The sequence below is a fragment of the Trachemys scripta genome, chromosome 1, assembly GCF_013100865.1.
Source record: "Trachemys scripta elegans isolate TJP31775 chromosome 1, CAS_Tse_1.0, whole genome shotgun sequence".
NCBI classification, from domain to species: Eukaryota; Metazoa; Chordata; order Testudines; family Emydidae; genus Trachemys; species Trachemys scripta.
Window position 1 is genome coordinate 136,171,596 of NC_048298.1, and position 21,281 is coordinate 136,192,876.

The window sequence follows — 21,281 nt, forward strand, 5'->3', positions numbered from 1 at the left end:
ACCACACCATCATTTTATAAAGATGAACATGGAGTGCTGGGTGTTCCCACGAAGTACAGAACGTCACAGTAAGTTTTGCTTTAACACTGTAAAAATGCCTGCTCTGAACTTGTAAACTAGGTAGGAGGAGTGGCTCCCTCACCCATCAAGATGGACTATCAAAAGTGGGTGATTGTGAAGCATCATGATACAAAGACTGGACTAAGGGACCTCACACCCATAAAGGTGCTGTGTGCAAGGAAGCTGGAATTCTGGAAGAAGGAAATAAAGATAGCTGCCATGAAAATTCTTCATCTCTTTGCTGTTTGGATTTTCACAGGGCTGGAGCTAGAAACAAAAGCAGAGATCCCCAGGGTCAATCCAAAAGACAGTCAGAGCTGACAGGTTACTACAACTCTGTCACCTTTTGGAACCATAGACTAACTCATCTTTGTATATACGTTGCCTGCTTTATCGTGTAAATGACTCTCATTTCTTTTTCCTAGTTAATAAATCCTTAGTTAGTTAACTATAGGATTGGTTACAAGTTTTGTCTTTCGTGTGAGATCTGAGGTGCAAAGTGATCTGGAGTAAGTGACTGGTGTCTTGGGTCTGGGAGCAATCTTAATAGTTTATGATTTTTGGTATAAGTGACCATTTACAACTAAAGCCAGCTTGCCTGGATGGCGAGAAAGACTGGAATGCCCAAGGGGACAGTCTGTGACTGTATGGTAAGACTGTTAATACTTCAGGAGTTCGCTTTGTTACCAGGTTGGTGGAATCTAATCACAAAACATACCACCAGTTTGGGATCTCTGCCCTGCTTTTTTGACAATCTGCCCTGTGGTTGGCACTCACAGTCATTAGCCATTCCAGACAGCATGACAGGGATTTTTTTTATTCTTGTTGCTGTTTGAAGGATACCAGGAAAATGCTCTGTTGAATCTTAGAAGGAAAAGCATTTCAGTGCTATGAGCAAAGAAGTTTCTGACTCCTATCCTTCCAAACTAGTGGACATTAGCTGATGCTAAACTGGGCCAATAGGTCATCATCACATAATTCCAGCCTTTAAATACTTCTTGAACAAGAAACGAATACAAGTCATACAGCAGGCAATGGAACACCTGGCTGTGATTAGTAAACCAGCGTACTTTGCATAAGGCTAAATCGTGCAGTCCTTTCTCAGACAAAACTCATATTGGAATCAATGGGAATTTTAACTTAGGAAATATTTCACAGTTTGAACCCTAGACACTGAAGAATGAACTGTTAGGGTAGATCATTTTACCCATCATCTTATCTCCATTGCCAATCCCAGATGGCAGAGAAGAGAGAATGGAAGAGAAATTGGACTATTTGATGTTTTCAGAACGTTTTTTTCCCAATCTTTGTCCTACAAAAATTCTCAGTGAAGTAAACACAATTTCATGAAGCATTTCTATTTTGACAGAATTGCATTTTCTGATGCATCATAGTTTTTCTGACCAGCTGTCAGGAACCAGGGCCTACAGCAGAACTAGAGTACAGGCAGCCTCATCAGTACATCTGGCCTGCAGTAGCAGGCTACCTGATTGGCTGCAGGCCAGCTTGCTGGCTGCTCAATGCTCATACCCACCACTGTGCCTGCTCCTGTGTTACCTGGTTCCTGTTGCTACTACCTTGCACCCAGACTTGCCTGCTACCCTGCTTGCTCCAGTTCCTGCCCTCCAGCTTGACCCTTGGCTCTAGCTACTGACTACAGCTCTGACCCTAGACCTTGGTTCCTGATTCCCTCTCTGACCACTAAGCTACAGCATCCTCAACCCGGTTAGCTGACACCAACTCTACTAAATTCCCATTGGCTTCAGTAGGAGATGATAGTACTTAGAACTTTGCAGAATCAGGCCCTAATAAATAAGGTAAGTTAAGCAGGATATGGACCACAAGTTGTAAACAAGATAGTAAAAATTATTGTTGTATTGTGTATGTACAGTATACAGAGACAAAACATTGATAAAATACATTATCATTGGGAGACTGAAGAATAATTTTTAAGAGGGCTAAAAACTGTGAAATTGCATTTGAAAGAAATACAGTAGCTTGTTTCCTTCCTTTTTAAATGCCTCTAGTCCTTCTCTTGACCCAAAGCAGTAAGATGGGTGTGGTAAGGAGTGGAAAGGATGTAATGCAGAACGCGTATCTTCTATGTAACCAGTTTACTTTCAAATCTCAAGACACTTTGTCAAAATGGCGAGTGAAGTCACTTATGCAGATATACAGATACCATCAGAAGAAAGAGTGTGTTTTACTTCACGAACTTTGGATCCAGGTAAAAAAAGAAAGCTTATTTTATTTTATTTTATTGCATTTTAAATGACAATCTTAAAACTTTCAAATAATAAATATTTAAATAAATATTTTAAATAAAAATTTGGTAGGAAGAAGTGTTAAATTCTGAACAAATTCACTTTTAGAGCACTAGGATTAGAATGATATCTAACTTATCTACCTTTATTAATATGAGGACACTCTGAATTGTGAATTCTAGCAAAAGTAAACTGTGGACTTCTGATTCCCAACACGTTATTCCAATAGTGTATCTTAAACATGCTATGTTTGCAAATGGTTAAAAGTTAACAAAAAGTCACTAAAAGGAACTATTAGAAATCTGTGGTTACCTTCATTGTAAAGACAGCCCTAACTGGAAGCCCTTTACTTTTAGTTCTTTTACATTTTAAAGCAGTGAATTTCTGTAGTCACCATAAAATATTTTCAAGTCTGTCTACATTTAATTCTCCTTTTAAATTAAAGTCAACATTCATTCTTTGGCAGAGAGTGGCTGATGCTGATAAAACTTTCCTAAGAATAGTAATCACAGTACTTTTAAAAATACAAAATATACTTATAAATAACCATCTTTTGCAAAATTTATTAATTTTAATCTTTCCTTTTTCAACTAACAGTTATAGAGCTGACATGTTGAAAAGAGAAAAATAGCAGTCCAAAATCAATGGACATGTTTGTGATCATTCTAAAAATGTTTAATTGTATGATTTGCATATGATCTATTGATAAGACCTCAATATAAAGCTATTTATTGAAAAATGTTTTTTTTTATGTAAAGTGCATCAGATATAAATTAGAAGGTATAACTAGGAAATAGCTCGCGTTTTTAATAAGTTGTCATAATTGTCATCACATATATATTGCTTTAAACAAAAATTAACTAATCTTAATTAAAAGTGTCTTCAGAATACAATATTAATTGCTTACAACAATGCCTCACATCTGTATTATATCAACAAAAGCATCAAGTAACCATGCATGTTCTTTACATTCATATCACAAAATAGTTTCTGCTGGTTATCAGACAATTGTGTGCAAGATATGTCGAAATAATACTATTTATCAAAGTAAAATATGTCCTTCTGAATGTGCCATCAGAACAGTGTTTTTTCTATGAAAACTTCTACAAACCCCCACTAGGACACAGAGACTGAACAAGTTGACTGTACAAAATGTTTTTGTTCTTTAATCCATTGTGTGTGGTTTGGTACTGATACTGAAATTGGATCAGCACGGAAGGACTTTTGTGTCTCCATGTAGTCCCACTAAACTCCGTGGGGATGCCAGGATCAGCTGGGCAGATGCAATGGTAGGCTCATAGCCTACATGTGCACACAATGAGTGAATTAATAGAACCTAGTGTTGTGATATCTGAATGCGTGAAACTCTGTTTTTATTTGAAATGCCTCTCTGTCCTGTCATGTCTGATAGAGTATTCTTTAATGAATAACCCAACATTGTCGTATTATAATGGTAATATTAATTTTTAGAGTTTAATTGCTTTTCAGATTCTCTTTAATTTGAATTAACTGAACTCAGGAATTGCCATTCTGGATCAGATCAATAGTCCATCTAATTCAGTGTCCTGACTCTGCCTGTTGCCAGCGCCAGATATTTTAGATGAAAGTGCATGAAACCAGTCATGGAATAACCAACCTCCAGGCAAAATTCCCACCTAAATCCCAATAGTTAGAGTTTGGCTTATGCTCTAAAGCATGAGAGTTCATATTCCTTCCAAAATGTTTTTTTTTTATATTTATTGCTATAACTGTGGATGTTCTGCCATCCATATAAATGTCTAATCCCTTTTTGAATTTGCTAAACTCTCTTGTGGCAATGAATTCTACAGGCTACTAGTGCATTGTATGAACAAGTATTTCCTTTTTATCTTTATTTTGAATTTGCATTGAATGGACTCTAGTTTTTGTATTATGAGACGGAGTGAAAAGAAGTTCTAATCTATGTGATCATATTAAATTTTCCCCATCCCTCTAATTATTCTCATCACCTGTTTCTTAACTTTAAACATGGGCGTAGGTGCTTTGCTAAATTGAAACTCTGCTCCACAGCGTGGTGGCACAACAATGTTAATATTTTTGCCGGCATGAAAATTGACCCTTTATTCTGACTCCTTGTTTTCTGGGTGAGGATAACAGTACAAAATACAGATATTTGCAATAACATATGGATTTGATTAATATTGTTATGAGCTGGGTGAAATCTTGTTATTGATTGGGTTATACCCCCATTGAGATTGATGGGTATGAACTCACCCTTCAATTTACATAACTGCAAGCATAAGACCCCAGCTAAGACAAAAGTGTATGTGAATCCTCCCAGTAGCTTATGGATGAGTATTGTTTTGGTAGCAGGGGTGTGTGTTTGTGTGTGGGACGAGAGTTCACACAGAAACTGAACAGACAAAAACAGAGGCAGAGGCAAGAAAGCCAAGCAGGAGCCTATAAGCATAGTGTGACTACGGAAGAACCTAAAGCAGTGGTTTTCAACTTTTTAGGCTGCATACCCCTTTCCAAATAATGTAGTTACTCCCACCTGAGATAGGGTCACAATATATCTTTGAAAACAGGGGTCTGTGGGGGAGGGGGAAGGTCTGTAAGGAATAACATGATATGTTGTCCACCATTACAGGATTTTTCTCAAATGTCCCCTGACCCCAGCTCAGGGTATGCATACCCCATTTTGAAAATCACTGAGATAAAGGGAGACCTTTAGGGTCTGATTTTGGCTAGAGAGGCTTGGGGATGTAAGCTAAGAAACTGCTCCTTTTGTTTTTGGTTCCTCCTGCATTTGGAGAAGCAGGACTTTGTACATTCCTTGTAAATAAAGAAGATTATACCAAAGAAAATAAATATATATAGAGAGAGCGCTACCTATCTCATAGAGCTGGAAGGGACCCTGAAAGGTCATCAGGTCCAGCCTCCTGTCTTCACTAGCAGGACCAAGTACTGATTTTTGTCCCAAATCCCTAAGTGGCCCCCTCAAGGGCTGAACTCACAATCCTGGGTTTAGCAGGCCAATGCTCAAACCACTGAGCTATCCCTCCCCTCTAAAATACCAGACTCCATCAATTTATACTTCCAATTGGAACATTCCCACAGCCCCAAACTTTAACTAGCCACTCGGATCAAAAAGGGACAACACTACTGATACCTAAACTTATTAACTCCTGTTAATTTACTAATGTTGTTGTTTAGGCATAACTTTCTGCACAGGCCTGAGAAATCATATAGGATTTCTGTGGTAGTTAATACAAACTGTTTTTCTTTCAGCAAAAGCTGGTGACAGTTACACTACAATACATTTTAAGTTAAAAGTAAATATATTTATTAACATACCTGCTCGACAAAGGTCAAATGAGGAAGTTACTGTTTTATGCTATGTATGTTTTAAATAGATAGCTGATATAAAAAGACATAGACCGGCTTCATGTGGTTAAACAGCCAAATGTATCTTTGGATGAAATAAGAAGAATGGGTAATAAAATGGACAAATCAGTAGAGAATAAATATATTAAAAATGGGTGAATCCTGACATATAACTGAGAAGTTGAAAAGCCAAGTGAAAGTCCTAAGACAGACACTATTGATGCATGTCATAAGGACTGGCTGTTTGCCCACAAGGCTGCTAATTGCTTGAGTAGTCATGCAGATCTGTTACATTGTTGAAAATGTAACACAGAGCAGACCAGCTCAAAAATGTAGCACCATTCATGATTTTAACTGAATTACAGCAGAGAAAAGTCAGAGATGGTAAAGGTAAAGAGTTATAGAGGGACTACGTTCTGCCATTTCATTAGCTGTCTCATAAGAACATAAGAACAGCCGTACTGGGTCAGACCAAAGGTCCATCTAGCCCAGTATCCTGTCTACTGACAGTGGCCAATGCCAGGTGCCCCAGAGGGAGTGAACCTAACAGGTAATGATCAAGTGATCTTTCTCCTGCCGTCCATCTCCACCCTCTGACAAACAGAGGCTAGGGACACCATTCCTTACCCATCCTGGCTAATAGCCATTAATGGACTTAACGTCCATGAATTTATCCAGTTCTCTTTTAAACCCTGTTATAGTCCTAGCCTTCACAACCTCCTCAGGAAAGGAGTTCCACAAGTTGACTGTACGCTGTGTGAAGAAGAACTTCCTTTTATTTGTTTGAAACCTGGTGCCTATTAATTTCATTTGGTGGCCCCTAGTTCTTATATTATGGGAATAAGTAAATAACTTTTCCTTATCTACTTTCTCCACATCACTCATGCTGGTAGTGTCCCCAATTAAGAAAAAATTATTATACTCAGTCCCTATAAACTATACCAATGACTTAAAGTCAGCAAGGAATATGGAAAGACTATAAAGTTCAGAGAGTGGAGATTGGCCATGGCTGTAAGGGGACAAGTAGCCGACAGAGCCTTTATCATGATAGTTGGCCAAGACAGACTGATGGGGGGGGGGGGGGCGGGTAAGGGAATCTCTCAAGGGGCTTTTTACAAAAAACACATACAGAAAAAACGGATGCTTTTGGCAGGTGCTCCTCCTGGCCTCAACTACTAACTTCTGAAAATAATATCTGGGGAAAGTCCATAAAGTGTTTGCATGTGAAAGATGCATGGGCTCTCATGCTCTGAAAATGAGCCCAAGAGCAACAGATGCCCATAGATATGAACATGGAGACAGTGACACACACACACAAGAGTGTGGTTAAATGTTGAGGCTACAACTTTGTTAACTTAAAACTTAACTGAAGTTAACAGCACTGCTCAGCTACCTGCCAGTTACCTGTGGTTTGAGAGCTGCCCACAATAATTGGGATGTATCACACCAGAAGCTGTGGGGAGATCAATCATCTGCCTATCACTTACATTCAGCTAGCCTGGACACCTGAATGTCAGCCTTCTTCTCTCCACACAAAAGGGTGGAGAACTGAGATGAGGGGAGCCTCAAGTCGGGCCAGACATGGAAATTTATTTCTCCTACATCCTGTGCCAATGCCTAGATCCAGTTCCTAAGTAGTGCACCAACTGGGGATATAATAGCCTCAGACTGACCATTGCTAACCTGCAATCCACACTGGAAACCCATCCAAAGTTGTGACAATTTAGCTCTCTCATCAAGGAATCTCCAAAGCAGACCTCCTGAATGCAAAAAGTAAAGTGAAAAATCCTACAAAGTGGTGCACCAGTTCTCCTTTGGTGGGGAAATACCTTTCAGGCCTCATAGAAGATGATTGCCTGAGCCCCTGGTGTACCTGAGAATCCCACATATGTAAAAAAAATGTGGGAGGAGTGACGGAATGAACCCCCTGAAAGGATCAGAAAAAGGGGGAGAGGCTAGAGAAAAACCTCGGCTTCTTGCCGCGCCACCACCCTGGGTAACAGATAAAGATGATGCTTTAGTTATTCCCAGCTCTGTCAAAACCGCATCCCTGTGTTTATGGTAAACAATTATAAAACATAAAACTACAAGAAAGTCACATTCCTTTGTTTCTTTGGAGTGTGGAATAATGATGTTCAAGTCAAAGGAGACTCTGGTTGGACAATCACAATTTCTCATCAGAGATGAATGCTGCATCTTGAATGGTCAGGCCAGTTTTGCAAATATGAAAATATTCCATTAGAAATGCCTTCAAAGACTTGATAAAAGAAGCTGTAATCCTTCCTCTACAGCTGTGCTCATTATCAATTAACAAAAGGCATCTGCTATGCATATATTTCCATTCTGTCCCAGTGGACTGTATTAACTGAAATATTTGAAAAATATGTACTTGAGTTATAAAGTCTGTTGATGACTTAAAATATACTACTGTGTTTGTATTTTGCTAGCAATATTTTATCTTGAATGTCTAGAAAAGACTAAGTCAATAGGGCACCTAACTCCCATTGATTCAAGAGGAGGTAGATCCTAAATACCTTTGAAGATCTGAGTTTAAGTGAACAAAGAATACTGAGATTGGATAGCTTGTTACATAAAGTCCTGCATAGTATTACATTTTATTCCAATAGGAACTGGGTTTACATTCTTTCAGTTGCCTTTATATTGAAAGTGTCCATGCCTGCTCTGACACAATAAGTCACCAGAAACAGATAAGTTTCTTAAACAAAATACAGAGATCTTATGTGATTTTTAAAGCAACAGAGTTACTATTGCTTAACGTTTACTTAGAGTAATATAAGAAAATTGAGGTAGTAAACATTAGGATTGCAGGATATCCTTACACTTTTGTATCTAAATGGGGAATGTAGGCCTTGCTAGACCATAGGCATAACTAACAGTATGAACCAAAGGCTGTGACTCAGAGTAGGCCTGGCCTTCGCAGAACAGTAACACACTCGGTAAGTAAGCACATTCCCAATGAGAGAAGATGGTACAAAACCATACAGATCTCTCAAGTACTTATGTAAACGCATTCCTAAGAGATGGTACAGGAACACACTGAGCCCTTGTAAAGATAGAGGGGATGACAGGATAATGGATGAGGATGTTTTGTTCGAACTAGCAGGTACAAGGATAAGGGTGGTAACTAACAACATCTGGAGTGTAATACGTAATCTGTTTGTATAAATGTATAAAAGGAGTAGTCATAGGAGGAGTATCTTTGTGCTGCTGTAGGGGACAGCATCCTGGTGTGCTGATTGAATCGATAACTTGTCACAGGCATACATGTGTTAGTGTACCCATAGCTCATATGGGGCATGTAATCGGTCCTAGCCGGGGCTCGACCCTTCCGGGCAGGAGGGGAGCCACACCGACTCACTACTGTGGGAACAAGCAGTCAGTTAGTCCCGAAGCTCCGGCTCTCTGGTGCAGGGCGGAGCAAAGCCGACAGTTAGCTCAGGGCTCAGGCCCTCGGTTCCAGGGGACTGAGCGACTAAATAGTTCAGAGCCCAGGCCCTGGATCAGGGCGGGGCAAACACAGTTTAGCTCAGGCCCTTAGTTGCAGGGGACTGAGCAAGTAAATAGTTCAGAGCCCAGGCCCTGGATCAGGGCGGGCAAACACAGTTTAGCTCAGGCCCTTGTTTGCAGGGGGCTGAGCGGATAAACAGTTCAGGTAAGGCACGCCTAGGCTTCTGTAGCCGAGCGTTGGGTGAGGGGGAAGCCTGCCACCCGTGAGCGGGGGTGGCAGGGGGGAACGCAGGCCCACCCACTCCACTGCGTTCCAGCCCGGGGCCCTAGCAGCGGTTGCTGCCGCTGCTGGTCAGTGGGGTATCCAGACCGCAACACACTGACATTGGCTCACACTCGGTTGCAGCCGGACCGGGGTCGGCTACCCCCGGGCTACTTCCAGGATCCCCCTCAGAGCCTACCTCGTTCGTTGCGCCGGGCTCAGCCCAGTCCATCTGCATGGGCTCCTCTCGGCCAGGGCTCGGTGGCAGGTCCGGTAGCTCTGCCGGGAAGTCAGGCCAACGGTCCTCGGGCGGCTCCTCCGGGTAGCAGCAGGGGCAGAGGGGTTCGGGTGCTGTCTCGCCCTCAGGGTTGGTGGGATGGGGCTCCCAGAGATTCTCCCAGTGACGGGCGCTGACGGGCTCCGGCAGCTCCTCCTCGTAGCGTGCCCGGGGTAGCTCAGGCCAGTTAGGGCCCAGGCCTCGGGCCTCGGAGGTCTCCTGGTCGGGAGCTCCCGGCCGCACGTCTGCTCCCTGCAGTGGCTGGCCGCCGACTGAGCTCTGGCGGCCGGCCTTTATACTTCCTGTCCCGCCCCTTGACTTCCGGGGGGCGGGGACAGGCGGCGGTGGCTCCACCCACTCTGGTGCCTGCACGTGGGCTCCCTCTTCTGGGCAGGAGGGGAGCCACACCGACTCACTACAGGGCACTACAACCATGCTTTGCTGACAATAAACTGGCCAAGCACCTTCGTCATCGAACCAAGCCTGTGGTCTCTTTTGATGAATAACATCAAGGTCAGCTGAATCAGCGAGCTGCACTCTCTGCTCATGCAGCTAACACCAGAGCTCCCAGAACACTAGCACTAGCAGCATTAACAACTCTGCAGCACTAACAACCGGGAATATCAAGAGAAATTAGAAATAATTTTAAACTATTACCAGCATAGAGTAGGTTAAATGTGTGATATGAGAGTGTGATATTAGTATATTTAGGATGAAGATTCTGGCTGTCACTCATATGACCTAGGAAGGCAATTTTTAATTAAATTGTCATTTTTCTGTAATTAATTGTCTAAATTTCCAAATTGTAATTTTAGAATTACTGTTGATTGTACTAGCACGAACAATCCTTGACTGGTGTATGTATATATTTATTGGTTTTTAACTGAACCTGTGTTTAACTTGACTGTCAATTTAAAAGATCTATATCAAAGGTCCATAATGTCGTGTTGGTACCAAAATCACTTACCAAGAGTATATATACTTAGCATATGTTACTAACAATATGATTATGCTTTGTAATAAGTTTTCCACTATGTCATTATATCTTGGTTTGTGGTGATTTGATCTTTACTTCTTGATAAATTTCAACAGTCTATGTTAAATTCATTCTTTCAAACTTTGTAACACTATATTATAGCCATCTTTGATTTTTTTATATAATTTCTCATTTAAATTCTATTTTGATCAATAAACCTTATACAGTCCAAAGAAATCTGAACTCTTGCACTTTGACTATTCAAGACAACTTACAAAAGACTCAGGAGAAATCTGCCATGTGTAACTGAGTCATTGAATTGAATTAACACATAATAATAATAATAATAATAATTAATAATAATAATAAATATTAATATTTATTATTTGTATTATTATTTGTATTACGGTAGTGCCTAGGAGCCCCAGCCATGGACCAGGGTCCCATTGTGTTAGGCGCTGTACAAACACAGGAGAAAAAGACAGTCCCTGCCCGAAAGAGCTTACAACCTAAGTATAAGACAAGAAACAATGGATGGATGCAGACAGGTGAGGGATAGCAAGGAAACAATGAGATAATATTGTCTAAATACAACAAAAAGACACAGGGTGTGCCTCACATGTAAGTCTACCCACAAACTTGCACTGGTGTAAGTGAAGGTATGTTTTTAGACCAATTTCACTAAACCAATGAAAAACTCTGTATAAATACTCTTATTTCAATTTACTAATGGCTTATGTTGATTCAATTTAAGTCAGTTCCTTCTCAATCTAAACAAAACAAAAATGTCACTCTCAAACTGGAATAGAAGTATCTCTGCAGGATTTTTGGATACATTCTTAGTGTATCATTTCCAGACAAAATTTATGTTTTATATCCCAGCATGACCTCCTTCACTTTATTTGATGCCTCAACTTAGTACATTTTATACGTATTTGCACTCCCAACCATAATAATAATGCTCCATATTATACATACCCACACACACACACAAAATACTGCACTAATTATTCTTTGCAGATTGTTTGACCTCTCCTGACTTTAGGAACCCTTGATTTTAAAAAAAGGTTTGGGTGTCTCCAGGTACTTTTATAAAATCAGGGTTGCACTGGGAGTAACTACATATGACACTGTGTAATAGCCAGACAATTATAACTAAACCATTTTAGTGTATGTAGTCTGAGATTAGAGTAAACTAGTTTTTAAATACAGATTAGCTTTTATTTATTTGTTTTCTCTCATAGCATCACTAAAGGGCAGAGTTATGATTGCTTGAGTGCCTTATCTATGCCTTTCCATACATTATCATGTTTAGATTTATTTTAAGTTTAACCTTAACTCTGAATTTTCTGGGTTCATAATGCTTTCTATGGGATAGTTACTACATTCCTGTAATGTTTTTCCTAATAAACTACGGATATTTATTCTCAGCTTAACTCCAGGTTAATTTTTTTTTCCTCTGGAAATTCAGACAATTTCTGGATTTTATTAAATAAATCAGTAATTCTTTCCATTTGTCTGAAAAATTGCATAGTGGAACAGCATGGATTATAATATTCTGATAATATCCTCTAGTACTGGTAGTGATGTTGTTCTGGCCTATTAGGGAGGAGGCAGATGTGTCCTTTCAGGGAAGAATGAAACTTATTCTTGTTTTTTATTTTCTCACAAAAGGTTTGACTTTGCAAGGTGTTGGAGTAAATGGGAACTGCGGGAGTTCAGAACCCTGCAGGACTGGGCCTTGATAATCCAAAGGTCTACTGTTGATAGCATTTTGTGTCTCCTTACAGGAGAGAGGAGCACCTATGCTAAGGTGAAAGTGCACTGGAAATCTGACAGCACATCAGAGGCTATCCCTTCAGGTATTACAGTATCTTGGGAAATATGAAAGTTTTTTGTGTTTTATCATGTCTGCACTCCATTAAAATAATCATACTGCATGTAATCTAGGAGTCATTTCATAGCTGCAGTACTGTGTTCAATTCTGGGCACCACACTTTAAGAAAGATGTGGACAAATTGGAGAGAGAGTCCAGAGGAGAGCAACAAAAACAATAAAAGGTTTAGAAAACCTGAACCATGAAGAAAGGTTCAAACTAAACTAGACATGTTTAGTCTTGAGACAAGAAAACTGAGGGAAGACTTGAAAACAGTCTTCACATATGTTAAGGGCTGTTATAAAGAGGAGGGTGATCAATTATTCTCCATGTCCACTGAAGGTAGGACAAGTAGTAATGGGTTTAATCTGCAGTAAGGGAGATATTAGGAAAACCTTGAAACTATGAGGGTAGTTAAGCTCTGTAATAGGCTTCCAAGAAAGGTTGTGGAATCTCCATCATTGGTGTTTTTAAGAACAGGTTAGACAAACAGCTGTCAGGAATATTCTAAGTTTACTTTGGTCCTGCCTCAGCACGGGGGGTGGACTTGAAGATTTCTCAAGGTCCCTTCCAGCCCTACATTTCTATGGTTCTATGATCTGCTCAGATCCCATTTCTGTTGGTTAATGATCCAGATGACATTTTAGCTAGGTAAAACTGGCATACTGGGTCAGAAAGTCTAGATGATCACCACAGTTCCTACTGGCCTTAAACTATGAATAAAACTTAATCCTTCAGATTTCTTGGAAAGATTTTGATTATTTTCTACAAAAAGAAGAACAGGAGTACTTGTGGCACCTTAGAGACTAACAAATTTATTAGAGCATAAGCTTTCGTGGACTACAGCCCACTTCTTCGGATGCATATAGAATATGCTTTTTTTCTCTCATAGCATCACTAAAGGGCAGAGTTATGATTGCTTGAGTGCCTTATCTATGCCTTTCCATACATTATCATATAGAATATGCATCCGAAGAAGTGGGCTGTAGTCCACGAAAGCTTATGCTCTAATAAATTTGTTAGTCTCTAAGGTGCCACAAGTACTCCTGTTCTTCTTTTTGCGGATACAGACTAACACAGCTGTTACTCTGAAACCTGATTATTTTCTGTGGTAAATGTCTTCTACACAAAGGGAGGAAAATAGTTTTAACTATTTTTTTTAACCAGGGTTATTTATTAGATTGACATTCAAAATTCCTTGGGGAAGGGATATTGAACACTTTTTATTTGACAGTTGCAGTATCTGAAAGTAATTGTAAAAGCAATGAATCAGACAAAGGGACTGCTGTGCTCCTGCAAGGAAACACAGTGGCCATATTGTATTTCTCAATGGCTTACATATAGTGATAGCTATTAGTTGTTTTGGTGCCCAATCCTGTGAGGTTCTGAGCACCTCAAGCTCCCACTGACTCCAGTCAGAACTTGTAGGATCGGGTCTTTATTGAGGGAAACTTACATCAAAACTAGGGCTGGTCAAAAATTCTCTTTTGTGTTTTTGACAAACTGAAATATTTTGAAGGAAGTGTCTAGTTTTTTTGATAATTTTTTGGGGGGGCGTGGGGGCAGGTTGGCACTTTTCAGCCCACATTTTCAGTTTTCAGGTTTTTGGGGTTTTGAGGAAAATTAAAAAAATAAATTTAAATCAAATTAAGGTTAAGTAAAAAAAAAATGTTTTCATATAGCTTTTCCATCAGGGGGAAAAACACTCATTTTCTGGCCAGCTCTACTCAAAACCTTGTTGTCTTTTCCAGATTTATATCCAACTCTATTTATCCATAAGTGTGTCAGGTGCAACACAGTATTTATGTAGATAGTTACCTTCATTTCATTACCTTCACCCTCACTTTATTTTATGGAATCGGTAATAACATAAATGTAGCTGGAAGACTAGAAGACACTAGGTATAAAGCAAAAAAAAAAAAAGAGAGGTCATATGAAGAACCATTAGACTGAAGGTAAAATTTTCAAAAGCATCTAAGGGTATGTCTACACTGCAACATTAGATTCATTTTGTAGAAGTCAAATTTTAGAAATCGATTTTATACAGTCTATTGCGTATTTCCCCACTAAGCACATTAAGTCGGTGGAGTGCGTCCTCACTACCGTGGCTAGCATCGACTTACAGAGCTGGGTTAAGCTCCCAATGCCTGATGGGGCAAAAACATTGTCACGGGTGGTTTTGGGTACATGTCATCAGTCGCTGCTCCCTCCGTGAAAGCAACAGCAGACAATCGTTTTGCGCCTTTTTTCCTGACTTACCCGTGCAGGCACCGTACCACGGCAAGCATGGAGCTCGCTCAGCTCACCATCACTGCTGCTGTTGTGGGCAAGTCTACTGTGAGGGCTGCTGTGATCCAAGTAGCCAATGCAATCATTGACGTTCTGTTATCAAGGGTACTGACTCTGGGAAATGTGTGAGCCTTTTTAGATTTTAGGTGCATCATATTCCTGTCCTTTGTCGCTGGTGAAGAAGTCTTGCAGCCATACATTCCAGTCCAGTCGGCGCTGTAACACCCCGTAGCACTTCTGTGGTTGACACATGTAACAGGTCCAGGGCTCTTGTTTTTTTGCCTTGGCCTAGGTACCTTGCCCTACTAGAACCTCCAAGCATTCGACACAGAAGCACCTGCAGCAGCTGGCATTGCTACACAGCAGCAGATCCTTGCCTTCTCAGCAGACTGTGCAGTAGGACTGCTAACCGTCCTTGTCAGACATGTAGCTTGGCCGAGGTTCTGGGAACGTCTTCCCTGCCCGGCTCCTAGAAACCTGCAGGACATGGTGTGTGGCTTCACCACTTCCCCTGCAACTCTGCTCTCCTGGAACTCTGCTCTTCTGCTCCGCAGCGATGAGCTCAGGGGATCTGTTCTGGTCCTCCTGGGTACTGCTGGTAGACGTGGTACTGCTGCTCATGGAGATTTAGTCCTGCCTGGAATATCATGTGAGCTGGAGGCTTCTGCCTCAGGCTGCTCTCCCAGCTGGCAGCACCATGCGGTCGCACCTATCCCAGGCTACCCCTTGCTCCCATGGCTCATGAAGCCTGGACAGTAGTAAGGAGCAGTTCAACTATAGGCTGAGCAAGTACAGAATGGTGGTAGAATGTGCCTTTGGACGTTTAAAAGCTCACTGGTGCTGTTAGACCTCAATGCAACCAACATTCCCATTGTTATTGCTGCTTACTGTGTGCTCCATAATATCTGTGAGAGTAAGGGGGAGACATTTATGGCGGGGTGGGAGGTTGAGGCAAATAGCCAGGTGTCTGATTTTGAGCAGCCAGACAGCAGGGTGATTAGAAGAGCACAGCAAGGTGCGCTGCACATCAGAGAGGCTTTGAAAACCAGTTTCATGACTGACCAGGCTTTGGTGTGACATTTGTGTGTGTATCTCCTTAATGCAAACCCACCCCCTTTGTTGATTTTAATTCCCTGTAAGCCAACCACCCTCCCCCCTTCGAAATAAAGTAACTATTGTTTTGAAACCATGCATTCTTTTTTTATTAATTAAAAAACCCCCGAGATAACAGACAAGGTAGCCTGGGTGGGGTGGGGGAGGAGGGAAGGACAAGGCCACATTGCTTATTGTAGCCACACTAAAAATCTAACTATTTGAATGACAGCTTTCTGTTGCTTGGGCCATCCTCTGGAGTGGAGTGGCTGGGTGCTCGGAGCCTCCCACCGCATTCTTGGGAGTTTGGGTTAGGAGGCTATGAAACATGGGGAGGAGAGGAGGAGTTATACAGTGGATGCAGCAGGGCTCTGTGCTCTCATTGGCTTTCCTGCAGCTCCAACAGGTGCTTCATCATGTCCATTTGCTCCCCCCATTAGCCTCAGCATCGAGTCCTGCCTCCGCTCTTCGCGTTCACTTAATTCTTTCCTGGCCTCTGCCACTGAATGCTTCCATGCATTAAGCTGTGCCCTACCAGTGCAGGAGGACTGCATGAGCTCAGAAAACATGTCATCATGAGTGCATTTTTTTCGCCTTCTAATCTGCGATAACCTCAGGGACGGAGATGATGGGGGACCGTAGAAACATTCTACGGTCTACGATTCTGGGGGGACTGCATGGTCACCTGTGCTGCTGTGTGATGCTGAGTTTGCCACACTGACCAATCAGGAAAGGAAATTAAAAAGTTCCGGGGCCTTTTCCTGTGTACCTGGCTAGTGCATCAGAGTTTAAAGTGATGTCCAGTGCAGTCACAATGGAGCACTCTGGGATAGCGCCTGGAGGCCAATACCGTTGATTTGCATCTGCACTACCCCAAATTCAACTAAGCAAGGTCAATTTTAGTGCTACTCCCCTCATCAGGGATGAGTACAGAAGTCAATTTTAAGAGTCCTTTAGGTCGACGGAACAGGGTTGGTTGTGTGGACGCGGTCATTTTTAAATCGACCTAACACGGTTAAATTCGACCCAACCTCGTAGTGTAGACTAGGGCTAAGTGATTTAGGCCATATTTTCAAAGATATTTAGATAGCTAAAGATGCAGATAGATGCCTAGCCTGCTTAGAAGCCTAACTCTCATTTGGTTTAAATGGGAGTCAACTGTCTGATAGTAAGGTTCCCAATAATAAAGTTAAGCATGTGTGCATTTGCAGGATTGGAATATAGAAATGTAATGGTAAAATACAGAAAACTCACCAGTTTTGTAGCTACATCCATCACAACTATCACCACATTCTCTTTGTATATCTGTACATAGATATATTTACATATATTCACATATATAGGATTACTGTTGAAAAAGTTGTATGTAGTTTATCATAAATATAACAACATACAATAACATACATATTTTCAGAAAGTGCAAATTAGACAAAGGCTAAAGAAACTTCATACTATGACCAAACAGTAAATAAAAAACTCTAAGAAAAAAACATTTTGACTGGAATTTTCAAGAGTGCTCAGCACTGGCCTAACGCTATTTGCACTGAACTCAATGGGAGTTTTACCAATGACTTCAGTGGGAGCAGTTAGGACAACAATGAACATATTTAAAAATCCCACCCTTACAGTTGTAGATTGTTTTTGTTATTTAGGGGAAAATAGAAAGTAAGCATAGCTATTCTAACAATTTAAAAATGTAAAGAATTTTACAAATAAATTCATTGGGGTTATAGATTTTTAAATATAATTGATATTTTTCCCAAAGTCCTTCATTTATTGGGGATTTTCTAAATGCTTTTAAAATGTCTTGGTCACCTTACTCACAAGGTGAGATTTTAAAAACTTTCAAAATTTAGAAACATTTTAGAAAAATTCCTATTGTGGAAATGATAAATAATAAACAAAAAAGGTAATAAAATGTTGATTACATTTTTAGTAAATTCTAATAAATTTAAAAAAAAGTTATTTTGAGGGGAAATTATCTTAAAATATATTAGGATTTTTTCTATTTTTGAAACCAGCTCTGAAAGTAAACACAGTTTTTAAAAGTGAATATGATTGTAGTGAAGATGTTCATTTTAAATCTTACTTATCTATGTTAAATGAAAACTAAGGAAGAGGAAGAATAAGAGTAATAAAGATGAGATTGAGACACTGAAAGAAAAGTTATTATAGAGTAACTAGAGGGTTAAGCCAGAGAGCAAATTAATCCCTTGTGTTACTCCACTGAAGCCAAAGGAAGTGTACCAGGGATGAATCTGAGCCACTTATTCACCCTGTAAATACTCTGTTTGTGCCTTTTAATTTTCAGCATTACTGATAATATAAAGCATGTTCTAAATAACACCAGTAAACACTTCATGAATGAACGGAAAACAACAGGAGCCTTTAAGATATTTTTAGAGGCAATGCTAACCACAGAAAAATGCTAAACGAGCACACCCGATGTTTTTCCATTGTTAGGTTAATCTGCATTTCTTACCACAAATAAAAGACAGACCAAATGTCTCAGTATGTGTTTCTTGGTAAAAGCGTGGTGGACAGCCTGAAGACAGAGTGGGTCAGAATCTGATCTCAATTACAACGGTGTAAATATAGAAACACTTGGTTGACTTCAGTGAAGTTCCTCCTAATTTTACACCAGTGTAACTGGGATTAGCCTCTTGCCTAACAAGTCTTGTTTGTGACTCTGGGGTGTTGACATATTACTAGGGCTGTGTCCTTCTTAGCCCTGCTAAGTGTTTATTGCCTTTTCCATTGTAAACCCCTTGCTAGTTCAGGTTTTCAATGTTTTGTTCTAATATCCTCCAGGCTGAAATGCCTCATAAAGGATCTCAACCACTTCCCTCTCCTCATTTAAATCCCTTTAAAAAACCACAGGGGGGCAGCAGCCTAGCTCCAGTAATGACAGGGAATTTCACTTACAGAAAACAAGGTAAGGCTACATCTACACTACAGGGGGGAGTCGATTTAAGATACACAAATTCAGCTACGTGAATAGCGTAGCTGAATTCGACGTATCGCAGCCGACTTACCCCGCTGTGAGGACGGCGGCAAAATCGACCTCTGCGGCTTCCTGTCGACGGCGCTTACTCCCACCTCCGCTGATGGAGTAAGAGCGTCGATTCGGGGATTGATTGTCGCGTCCCGACGGGACGCGATAAATCGATCCCCGAGAGGTCGATTTCTACCCGCCGATTCAGGCGGGTAGTGTAGACCTAGCTTAAGTGTAGAGGAATGGGGATGGGAAGAAGAAATGAATGGGTGTTAAAACAAACATTATGAGTGGGAGCAGAGATGATGGAGGTGGGGATTAATGAATTAAACTTTTTTTCCCCTACATCATAAATGTAAATACAATAGATGGTCTATCGCAGAGGTAGGCAACCTATGGCACGAGTGCCGAAGGCGGCACGAGAGCTGATTTTCAGTGGCACTCACAATGCCCAGGTCCTGGCCACCAGTCCGGGGGGCTCTGCATTTTAATTTAATTTTAAATTAAGTTTCTTAAACATTTTAAAAACCTTATTTACTTTACAAACAACAATAGTTTAGTTATATATTATAGACTTATAGAAAGAGACCTTCTAAAAACGTTAAAATGTATTACCGGCACGCAAAACCTTAAATTTGAGTGAATAAGTGAAGACTCGGCACCCCACTTCTGAAAGGTTGCCAACCCCTGGTCTATCCGGAAGAATAGATTAGAGAAACTGCCTTTTACCTCTGAAAGCTTGTGTTAAAATCCCGATTACTTCAAAATTTAAGAGGAGTTTGGTGGTCCTCTTGTAAATCTTGGTACAGTTCCCCCAGAATAGCATAGGTTGGCATGAATGGCAGGTTTCTCCTCAAGGGAGACTACAGCACTGGAATAGCAGGGGAGCTGCAGGACAGGAATGAGGGGCATTGGCAGAGCTGTGTGGGGAGCCCAGCACTGGAATAGCAGGGGCTGCAGAGCAGGACTGAGGGGCATTGGCAGAGCTGTGTGGGGAGCCTAGGACTGGAATAGCGGGGGCTGCAGAGCAGGACTGAGGGGCATTGGCAGAGCTATGCATAAGCACTAAGGAATGGCAATAATAGCTTTTTGTATCAAACCATTTCCTTGTCCTCCCCTTTGCTTCTCTCCCATTGTGTTGGAGATTCACTCTCAAGCCCTACCTGCTTTCCATATCTTCATAAGGCTCAGGTTATTTACCACTTCTATAAAGTAGAATCACAAGCATTCAACATTATGGATCAGGCCTCCAAAATCTAGAGATTGGCTTAACAATTTGGAGACCTTTGGGGTTCTTTTTATTTGCTGTCTGGGTTTTCAGCCTTTTGATGTTCACATTTTCAGTCATTTTCTCCTCAGTCACAAAGGCTAGAAATTAGAGCTGGTCAGACTATGGGAATGAGTTTCCTCCAGTGATGGAAAAGGTATTTCTCTGGGAGGCAAACAGGCAACACAGTGCTAAATGTCAGCTGCTTCATTCCACTGCAAACCACCTCTTCCTTTTCTTATGGGCAGGTCCCACCTCTCAATGCTCAGGCTGGTTGTACATTATTGCAGTCCTTGGGATTATTACACTGATTCTGCTAGTTACTGTGATCCTCTTAGCTCTGCGCTGTGTAAACACGTGATGGTAAGTCCTGCAGACCAATTGACACAGAGTAAGTCACTTTTATCCAATAATTTGTTTTCATGAAAATATGCTCAGACATCAGACCAGGATGTGAAGGACCCCCTTCAGCTACATCCCTGTCACCATTCACTTATCCAGCCAATTCACAGCTGCACTCAGATAATATCTAGCTTCCCCTGCTGGTTTTGAGTATAATGGACCATTTTATTAGGGTTACCATACGTCTGGTTTTTCCCGGACTTGTCCGGCTTTTCGGCAATCAAACCCCCATCCGGGGGGAATTGCCAAAAAGCCGAATATGTCTGGGAAAATGCCGGCCGGGCACTTCCCCTCCCGCAGCAGCTCTGCTCCTCCCCTGACTCTTCGGCTCTGTTTAAGAGCCGAGCTGCCCGAGCGCTATGGGCTTCAGGCAGCCCCCTTCGTCTACGGACCCCAGCCGCCGGCCGGGCACTTCCCCTCCTGGGCTCCGGCGGCACAGGGTCCGGATGCACAGGGGCTGCCCAAAGCCAGTAGTGCTCGGGCAGCTTGGCTCTTAAACAGAGCCGAAGAGTCAGGGGAGGAGCAGAGCCTCCGGCCGCAGCGGCTCTGCTCCTCCCCTGACTCTTCAGCTCTGTTTAAGAGCCGAGCACTACGGGCTTTGGGCAGCCCCCATGCCTCCGGACCCTGCGCTGCCGGAGCCCGGGAGGGGAAGTGCCCGGCCGGGGGCGCAGGGTCCGGAGGCATAGG

General features: G+C 41.5%; 1 long non-coding RNA gene across 1 annotated transcript; it reads left to right on the forward strand.

The window, feature by feature from the left end:
* Positions 1 to 2,187: 2,187 nt before the first annotated feature.
* On the forward strand, positions 2,188 to 20,770 carry LOC117870898. Its single transcript, XR_004644063.1, has 3 exons — positions 2,188 to 2,287; positions 12,464 to 12,535; positions 20,441 to 20,770. It is a non-coding gene; the product is annotated as an uncharacterized LOC117870898 (long non-coding RNA).
* Positions 20,771 to 21,281: the final 511 nt, after the last annotated feature.